General features: G+C 40.8%; 1 long non-coding RNA gene across 1 annotated transcript in view; it reads left to right on the top strand.

Moving 5' to 3' along the window:
- Positions 1–2,358: 2,358 nt before the first annotated feature.
- Positions 2,359–10,637, top strand: part of LOC122785807 — a 110,054-nt gene continuing 101,775 nt past the window's right edge. Inside the window, exons 1-2 of the long non-coding RNA XR_006362354.1 lie at positions 2,359–2,498; positions 4,507–4,533. This is a non-coding gene — a long non-coding RNA (uncharacterized LOC122785807). The remainder of the gene's footprint in view (positions 2,499–4,506; positions 4,534–10,637) is intronic.

The following is a 10,637-nucleotide window of genomic DNA, read 5'->3' as shown; positions in this document are numbered from 1 at the left end:
CTCCTTTTTTGCTATTTTGTGACTTTGGCGTTAACTAAGTGACAGAAACTTAACAAAAAATGAGATAGCAGTTATGTTATGAGCTAAAAAACAATTTATTTCCTTTAAGGACTTTGGTGCAGGAGAGTGAGCGGTTTACAAACTTAACTTAAACATATTGTACACTAAATGTGCAGTACATTTTATTAGGTGGGCCATCAGCTGTTCAAGTGAGGGTGGAGTGCACAGTGACAACCCCACTTCAGTACATGTGGTAGAATGTATGTGTCACTCAAAAGGGTCATATGTGAAGACAGATTGTCAAGGCTGTATTAGACACAGCAGTGCTTTGCTAAAAAAAATACACTGATGTTACCATTTAGAAGATATAATGTCCACTGATTGTAGTTAAATATGTGAGTAATGGGCCATTCACTAATGAAAATAGTAACCAAACTGTAGTGCTGTATGAGGATGTACCCAGTTTTATAGAAATCATATAGAATAAAACAACATCTGAACCTGAAAATGGTAATAAATATTCAGATGATTATCATGTCCTCGGGGTTCATCTTTCAGGATCCATGAATGCATACATTTTCAAGGCAAAACATATATTCTATAATAAATAAAACATTTTCCTCAAACCACAAGGACACATGTATGGACAGAATCAAACGGTTCCCTAGTATGATCATTGAGAAAGTCATTGTTCGTTTTTGAACGTTCTTACCTCTTGTCTCAAAAAAGATCAGACGAGATAATTGACAGGCTGTGCAGAGGAGGAGTCTACCGAGTAGAGAGTCTTGTGCTTACTATGTTGGGATTTTATTGTTGATCATGTGAGTACTGAAAGACAAATTGCTTCTTTTATTTTGAACTTAATTATGAGAAGAAGAAATTGGCAACATTTCAGTATCTTTGTTCACAGGTTTTTCCTTGGTTGCGCTGTGTTTTCAAGGTTGATCCGGAATTTGGCGTCAGAACCATGCCTGGAGATTAAATCCTGACCATGTCTTTGTGGGGAACTGTGCTCTTCCTCTAACCTGTCGGCTGTCTGAGCTTTAAAACCACACTGATGGTATGCAAGTCTGGTGAAGCAGTCAATTAAAATCGCATTTACAACGAGGGACACAGGATCTCTTAATTTGCTGGTGAACACAGCCGGCAGAGAGACGGGCTGCAGTGTTAATATGCTGCTGATCATTTCTCAGATTTCTTCTAAAAGGAATGAAAATCCTTGCCTGGCAAGTTGCACATAGCAATGAATCATCTTCTCCCACTTGGTTTGGGGAATGACTTTGGGTTTTTCTTTTTTGTATTTGCATCTCATAAGTGGCACAAGGTAGAAATTCATCCATCACTTCCCCCATGTCAACACACTCCTTTGTATCTCCATTAAAGAGCTGAAACAGGGCCGTTTGTCAGATGGCAAGGTTGAGCGATAACAGCACTTAAAGTACAACGGGTCAAAACAATTTGCGCTCGCAGTGAATCAAATCTTGCGAGTAAATTGCTTTTTTTCCTGACTTGATTTGATCACGGTAAATCTCATTAGACATAAGGTTGTGGAGTCTTAGTGTAGTGTGGACACTCATTAAAACCTGAGGCCCGTGTTTCATCTGCGTCCCTCTGACAATCCTGACCTTCCCGCTAATTGAAAAGGAGAGCTCTGTATTAGTGCGCACTAAATTATTTTTAGGGGGCTTTGACAAACTGTAAGTGAAACTTTGTCTCGGATCACGTGGGAGTACAAATGTGGAGCTTGAATCTCAGGGCCTTGTTTGAGTGAGATGTGTGCAACGTGAAAAACAGTGAGATTGTGGACCTGTCTAAATAATTTCATACTTGGCTGAGGTGGAATTCGTTTTCTGACTTGATGTATTACTGGGCCTGATTAATATGTCCACAGACAAATATATAGTCACTTGTGTTCATCTCTGACGCTTCATACTATATTTCATATCTTCAATCATTGATTTTTTTTTTCTGCAACAACAAAGACAATCAGTCGAGCTTCAATTCAGGTCAATATCTGAGCACGGCTCTCATTTGAATCAACTGTTTTCATCAGTTTCTGAAAATCAATTTTTTGTTTCTTTCTTCTTCTGTATTTGCTCGTCTCAGTGACTTATTTTGTTGACATTTCCATTCCTCTCTCTAAATGGACACTTAACCGTGCAAGTCAATGTGAGCCGTCTCTCCTTAAAGCTTTGCCAACTCTCGGCTCACAATCAAACTCATTTTTATGGAACGGCACTATTTGAAATATGCTATAAAACCATTCACAAGAACATACATTTGATGAAACATTGCAACCATTAAATACATCCATACTGTTTAATGAGTTCATTTATCCTGACGTACCTCCAGACCACATGGTGGCAGCAGCACACCATCATGTTTGCCAACCACTACAAATACCAAGAGGAGGAGGAAGAGAGTCAGGGGGCAACAGGAAGAAGATTTGAGAGCAGCAGATCCAGGTGATAATTGTGTGCTGTCACTGACCATGAGAGGTTTGTTTGCATTGTTTGAAAATTGTGAATAGAAAAGAATATCAAATATTGCTAAGTTGAAGCTGTGACACCTACATTGCAGGTTATGTTGCTATAAACATGTGAGAGTGTTGTTGGTATAGCCAGAAAGGCTAATTGGGGCCTATGGTATGGTTTTACATTATATTCAGTTGTTTTGATTGCTATTGTATCACAAAACCCAGTCAGCATTACAGGCATACACTTTGTCATGGCAGGGAAATTGCAGGTGTGACTTAAAAGATTTAGCTTGACCAGTTTCAGGGCACTGCTGTTGACTTCCCTGACTCATGACTGAGTGATAAATGGAACAGAGTCGGCATTTTGCTTGTGATGTGCTAAGCAAACTGTCCCGATCGTTGTATATTGTATAGAACGCCAATTACTGAAAGTGTCACAAAATGAGAAACATACTGTTTCAAATACTTCTTTCTGTCCGCTGGTCCCCCCGCACATCACATCAGATTGAATGTATCCAGCCTATAGTTTTTTTCTGTTCGCAAAGAGCATAAAGCAGCATTTTAGGGCACTTTTCCTAACTGCCAGGCCTCACCATTCCTCACAGAGCACAGGTTTGCCTTATTGGCAGGCAGTGGAGCTGGCAGGAATCCCCTGTACACTTGAGCGATGTAGGTACCTGCTGAATAAAGAACAAAGTGAGCATGGGAAAGACGGAGATGAAGAGATTGAGGTAAAAGTAGGCAAAGTGAGGCCGGAGGATGAGACGAGCAGAACAATCAAATGTAGTTTGTCATGACGGCGTCTGCCTGACGATCCATTTTAATCCAGTCAAGGTCCATAAAGAAATGACTATACTCACTCTGGCTGTTTGGTTAGATTGTGACAGTTTGCTGGCTTCCACTCATAGACTGCAAATACAGAACACTGTCTCCAGTTCTGGAAAGTATAGCTGATGCGGTGGTGTCTGAAATCTGTATTGACTTGCAGGGGACGAATCCACTGAGATCCGTTTGTATGCAGTTTTATGAGGATTCCACAATCTCAGGTGCTCGTCTCCATGTTCAATTACTAAAAACAAAACTTAGTCTATTACATGCACAGTGTAATCAAGCTAAGGCCGTAGTCCGACTAGTGAGTATTTAATCAGTTTCCTGTTGACATATACTGTATGTGCAGTAATCGGACTATGAATCACATTATCCATGTATGTTAGTCCGACTAACTGTAGATTAACTCGATTTTAGTTGGACCAACATGTTCACATGACATTAAGAAAATCGAACGATTGCCTGAGTGCACGCATGCAAACACACTGTACTCTCAAATTCATATTTTCTAGTATTTTACAGGCTGTGCTTTGAGGTTGTGTTTGTAGTGTTCAAATTCACAAGTCCCCCATGCTTAGAAAACACAGACAGAATGAGACACAATACCAACAGATAAAGCTCTGCTATCATGTGTTGTATCTTGTCCAAGGTCTGGACGGTTTCTTCTTGTTGTTGTTGTTGTTTTAGGCACTTGTTTACAGGTGCATCGAGGCAGGGAACAAGGTGAAACGCAGCCAAAGAGTGTGTGTGCATAAAGTGTTTTCTGGCACCAAGATCTGCTGCTCTTGCTTTCTGCCTCTCTAACATTATGAGGTAGTTACTGTAAGCCAGGTCCATAAGCGATCCCTAGATGCATTCTGGCGCTGCACCACTCGGTCTGCTTTGAACCACTGTTTCCATCATGTTGTGTATTGTTACAGAGTGGGCAAGCTAGCCTGCGGCTGCAACCTGAGAATATTGTGTTAGTTTACGGCAAAATACAATTTAGTTTTATGATATGTACAAGAAACTAGATCTTTGTGGAAATACCCTCAACATGTTCAGGTCAGTGTACTAGGTTCTTTTTCCCTGGAGCCCCCAAAGTCCTTTGACATGTCCCTAGCTTTAGGCCCTGTATGTACTATCTACCAATGATGTGGTCCATGTTGTTCAAAGTACACTTTTATATAAGTATTCAGACCCATCTCCTCTTCTTTTTGCAGGACTGGAGCGACTGGAAACGGAGAAAGGTTAGATGGCGTTTTCTTTGTTACTGGCACATAAACATAGATGCTACAAGTCTGTTGGCTTCACAGTTTTACTGAATGTAAATGCAGAATATATGTGGTTGGCTGTTCTGCTCCTGGTTGGGTAAAGTGCCTTTGACAGTCACCAGGGAAGTCCCTGCCAGGGCCACGATGACTTCATGCTCCTTCCAAGTGTGTTGTAGAACATAATGTACCAAAACTCAAAAGATATTTATTTTGTCCATTGGTGGCCTCCAAAGAGCATGCCAGGGTACTGAAAAACAACTATTACAATCAGGTGATTGTACATCTTATAATTGTTCACCGCAAAAATCAACAGAATAATCATTTTATCTTCGATTTCAACATCCTTTTTTTTTATTATTTTTTTTAAATGAGCACTTTCTGCAGCTGCTAACAGTCGACTCTTTTACCATGACTCCCCACCCTCAGCTCATCCTTCCTGTCCACACCCCCTGCTGTGTTTTGTGAGGGCACTGTGGTTGTAATTGCCTTCAAGACTGTTTGGACCAAGGTTCTTTCAGCTGTGATCTGCTAATCCTATTACATACTTGTTGCGTGGATACACACAATCCTGTGTGGATGAAAGCAAGAGTGTGAGAGCCTATTTGTGTCACTTGCGTTGGCATCGTTGTGGCCCATTGAAATTCAGTGAAAGTATTCTGTTTTGTGGATCATTTCCACTTCAAATCAAAGGCAATGCAATAAGGCCAGATGTGTTTGCATGTAAAAAACAATTTGTAATCTTGTGCTTAATTAGTCAGATGGAAACGGGCTGTTTAGAGATTGCGTCTTGACTGCAAGCACTGTCGGCATTTATTTTATTTAGATTTGTTGAAGTATTTTAAGTTGATGTTCAACTATTACATTGTAAATGTGATGCCAGCCAATGACTGGCGTAGCAACCCAGGTAGATGACTTGCTTCAGATCTCGTTGGAAACAAAAAAGCTTCTGCCAAACGACAGACACAGTGTGCAATGCCTTGTGATGCAATCTGGTGGTAAATGTGTTTGGACAGTTTCAAACAGTATCCTGCTGGCACAGGTCCCTCAGTGGGAAGCTTTTCTGCAGACAGACATGGTTACGGCCTTCATATTCAGAGAGTGAACAATGTCTTCCTGAAGATTAAAAGTCCCCATCACTATACAGGAGATGTCTGAGGTGGCTGCTGTTTAAAAAAAATAAAAGAAAGACCTGATGTTCATTAAATGAAGGTCTTATTACAGTTTGCACCCACAAGCTTTATGGCCTCTTAATGTGAGGCACTTTACTGTTAATATGCAGGCGACTTCCAGAACCTGGTTTAAAAAAAAAAAGAAGAGTATATCTTCTATTCCCAGTAATGTGACATTAGAGGGCACTGGTGTGGTAACAAATGCATTAAAGAGATATGTATTGTTGTATGGGGTATTGACACATTATTAACACTGCCTTCACAGAGTATGCCATTATTTCTGTTGACCCACATAGGAACCAGACACTTGTCACTAATAACATGGCTGCAGGCCAGGACAGAAGAAACAAATATAGCCACTTCACAAAAGTTTGATTGCCACTTTATCTGACTACTAACAGCCTCTTCCATATGGAAGCTAATCCACCCATCAGCATATTTAACTCACAGCGTCATGGGAGCTGCTGTTCTTCTGCTGCCTCATTTAGCGGGATCGTGTTACTGACGAACCTTTTGAAGGAATGAAGGATCTCAAACATCAAAGTCGCAAAATAACGCATTCAAACGCACTGATGGAGGCAACAGCTCCTGAGTGCACTGATGTAAAATCGATGAGTTCGGTTTGGGGAGCTAACTTTAATTTCCATTTGGAAGTAGCAGTCTAACAGTGGGGAAAAAGCAGCACATATTTTTTTTTAGATATTGTAGACATAAGCAGGTTTGGAATTCATTAGGTGAGCCCTTAGTTAAGTGGCTGTATACTGTCCCTTCTGGCAATGTGTGTCTAACTGTTGGATAGGGAAGTAAATGGAAGTGTGTGTGTGTGTGTGTGTGTGTGACGGCATGCTCTATAAAGTCAGAGTCAATGCATCAATAACTCATACAACCGAACATAAAGAAAACAAACGAAAAAACTGAACCATCCCGTTAAACCCAGTGCGAGTTGTCTCGTTTTTGTGAAGCCTGTCAAACTTCAGAACTGTATCCTTAGATTGGCAAACAGGAAAGATGCCCCCCCCCCGCTGCTCTTTACTACCTTTATAACTCATGGCCATATCCACTTTGGGTGCTTGTGAGCTTGTTGTCAAAAAGCAAACTTGAACAGCTCCTTGTGCTGTTTCCATGGCAACATAGACACGAACAAGAGGCAAGAAAATGAGTGGACAAATTAATAAACACACAGTGTAAGTCTGCAGAAAATAGCCTACAGTTAAACATGGTGAAGGATATAAGACGTGGGTGGTAAATGCTAATTTTTGTGTAGATAAATGTCATGATAAAACAAGGAATCCTGCAGGGTTTTGCATGTGTTGTTGTTCATGGCCGCCTCAATACTAGATTTGGAGTGTGAACAGTAGTAGCAGCATTATGTTGGGAAGGAAGTTATGAAGTGAAGACCACTGTTGGGATAAATTCTTGGTATACACTGGACTTGCATGCATGTTAAAAGTCTCAGACAATAATTTAGTTTCATGTAAACACATTAGTTTCGACTAAAGTTGAGTTAGTCTTAGTCGGACTAACATACCTGGATAATGCGATTCATACTCCTGCATGTATACGATTAGTCGGACTAGAGTCGGACTTGGCATTCTGCGCATGCACCAACATTTCCTATATTAGAGTTAATGTCATTGATGTCATATATTTTTAATATATACGAGACCACCTTTAAGTCACATTATTCCAATCCATATCCCAGTGATCACAGACCTTGGCATAAACACAGGTCACCAGTGCAATGGACTGGTGACCTGTCCAGGTTGTACCCTACTTATTGCCCTATGTCAGCTGGGATCATATTCTACGACTTTGGGCTTGCCGAAGTGTCAGTGGTGTTAATATTATAATATTTTTATTCATGTTACTCTTAAACGTTTATGTGGAAGAGTAAATATGTAGAGGTTAATTGGACACTCTAAATTACCCGTAGGTGTGAATGTCTCTGTGTGTCGTCCCTGCGATGCCCTGGCGACCTGTCCAGGTTATACCCTACCATTTGCCCTGTGTCAGCTTGGATTGGCTCCACTCCAACGACCCTCATGTGGAGAATGGATGGATGGATATTTCCGAAAGGAACTATAACATTTCTAGATTTGTCTCATTCATTCAAGTCTAATCCATTAAACTTTAATGTAGTAGTTGCTTAACGGGGCAGAATTACTTTGCCTGCTTAAGAATATCTCTCAACTGGAGCAGTGAGAGTGGATAACCTTTATTTGAACCATTTCATTATGCTATTCTGTGTAATAACATGTGCAAGAGGAAGAGAGAGCATGATGAGCGTATGACCTTAAGACTGTCCGTTCACTTTGCAGAGCTGATTGAGTAGTTCACAACCTCTGTGAACGTCAATGATGTGCTATTAAAATCCTAATTATATTTTTGATCAGTTCTCAGGCCTGTGTAACACTCAAGAGCCGTAACTTGTATGATCTCTTGTAAATCGGCTGCTATTGTACAGTGTCATAAGCTGACGGGCCTGTGTTCCACTTTTTGCTTGGAGGGCTCCGAACGATTGTTGTGTCAGCTGCAATCAGGAAGTTGCAATGTCGGGATTAAACTATTTATTAGATCTGAATTTAGATTCATTTAAGCCCATGAATCAAAGGCTTCAGACTGGGATGAATTATTCTACAGGGGATGGTGTAAATAAAGAGACTGAGGCTGTGATCAGTGTCAAAGAGGAAGACATTATTGTGTTTAAATGCAATTTTGGTAACACTTTAGATTAACTAACTAATCTAAACTAAACTAGGTACTTACTAACATGCTTGTAAGTAGCATACCAGACCTTTATTAGTAATTATTAAGCACGTATTAACACCTTTAATCAGAAAAATCTTAATTCATGTCGTAATAGAGGTAAAATAAGGTGTTAATACGTGCTTGATAATTACTAATAAAGGGCTAGTGTGCTGTTTATGCACGTTAGTTCCTGATTGTACTGGCCACAACATTTTTTGACCACGTTGCCTCACTTAACAGGCGGCCTTTGCGTCACCTGAGATCTGCTGCCTGCAGTCCATGCATTTATGCTGGACTAACCCTCTTTCACTTTTTCCCCCCATCAGTGGCACATCTGAAAACCATCAATTAGAATTTAATCTGCTACTATCTCCACTGAATTCAGTATTTATTGCTGGTGCAGCAATAAAAATTCATTACAGTCTTTCGCCGGAGGTGAATGCTGGATATGTGGAGAACTTCATTCTAATGCTCTCAGGGTTACACCACTAAAACACAATTTCCCTTTGAATAGTTTTCCAGAGACCTGTGAGGTTTTGTCTTGTGCTGGGGAAATTCAGCTGTGTTTGTAACACGTTCGTCAGTCGGTGTTTCTAAATTATTTCGCTCTTGTGTTCTACCGGGTCTTACCGCAGTGTTTTATTTAGCTGCCACGCCGGCTGCAGTCGGATATTAAAATACCACTTTCATAACTGTTGTTTGTTGAGAACAGGAGCAGAGGATTTGTGCAGTACAAGTGTCTGCTCTACACGCCGCCACTGTCATGGTTTGTTATGAATATGATTCAGGCATAGCAGGCACTCTGCAGAGTAGTGACAATGCACGCAGCTGACATATAGGAAATGTTGTCTTGATGTGTAATCCGTTTTTCTGCTATTTGCTACAACAATAGGTAAATGACACATTTGATTTGGCCTCAGCCGTTGTCCATTTCTAATTGTCTAAAGAATTTCTCACCACACCAGATATGAGTAAGGAAATGCATTGTGATTGTTTCCGGTAACACTTATGAATCATGTATCCTGTGAACAGTGATATTTTGTAGGCTGGTTTCAACAGACTTGCTTTCTGCCACTTTATAGCTGCATTTATGTATCAGTAGGATTTTATAGGCACACAGCACATACAGCATCACAGCCTTTCCTTCTCAAATCCGAAGAACACAGGAACGATGATTAATAGTTTTTTTTACTGTTGTGTCACAGATTAGCAGGAGAAGTCATTATTGGGGCAAGGCTCTGACAGGAGAGGGACGCGCGGCTCCCTGGATGTTTAGCACCGCGGCGCACTGAACATGAGAGCTGCCACAGAGGTAGGAGGTGGTGGTTTGTGTAACATTCATTAACCATCCAGACCTGTGTGCTCTGGGAATCAGATTCCCCATAATACAACTGTCAATCACACCTGGTGGGCTACATAATTGCTTCGCCCTCAGTTTTAGTTGAACATTCTCATAACCTTACCAATTTCCTATATTATTCATCACAGTTTGAGCTCCTAGTCCACCACTATACTTATGACTCCAATCTTCCTTTACTGAATTTCAAGACCTCTCAAGACCTTTCACGCTCTCTGTGCCACAGACATCTCTACCAGTGTGCTATTTTTACTACTCAATAGCATTGGTAACTATACAGGGAGAAGGCTCCGGCCAGCCTCTAACCAAGTAAACCATCTGCCTCCTTTCTCACATAATTGGTGCAGATACAATGTAATGGTATATGTTTCTCTATACAATGGAGGCACCATTAGAGGTGAGTCATGTGAGCAGCATTGAGGCATTGGGGAGAAACGTGTGACAGAGATAAAGAAGCTGGTTACTAAAAGAAGCTGTGGTGCCGGAATGCAGTAGAAGGTGACAGATTTTGAGGAATGGATATAGATTTAAAACCAACCCAAGAAAGGAAGAGACCATATTGTTGAGAATTCTGAGATTCTCATCAAGCCACCGGTCCAACTTTCTTGTGTCAAACCCGCTTTCTCTGCTTGATCTCAGATTTGCTGATGGCATTATGGCTGGATGTTCTGACTGATGCTATAATGAACAATGTGGTTGTTAGTGTTGATAGATCAGTGGTGAATAGAGACAGGTTGGGGACTTGGAGAGTGAGTAAGAAGAACACGGTGTAGAACATTATTATGTTCTACTTTCATTGAGCTTCA

Source organism: Solea senegalensis, linkage group LG19, assembly GCF_019176455.1.
Source record: "Solea senegalensis isolate Sse05_10M linkage group LG19, IFAPA_SoseM_1, whole genome shotgun sequence".
NCBI classification, from domain to species: domain Eukaryota; kingdom Metazoa; phylum Chordata; class Actinopteri; order Pleuronectiformes; family Soleidae; genus Solea; species Solea senegalensis.
Note: the sequence above shows the minus strand (reverse complement) of the source record. Positions and strands in the feature narration are given on the sequence as shown.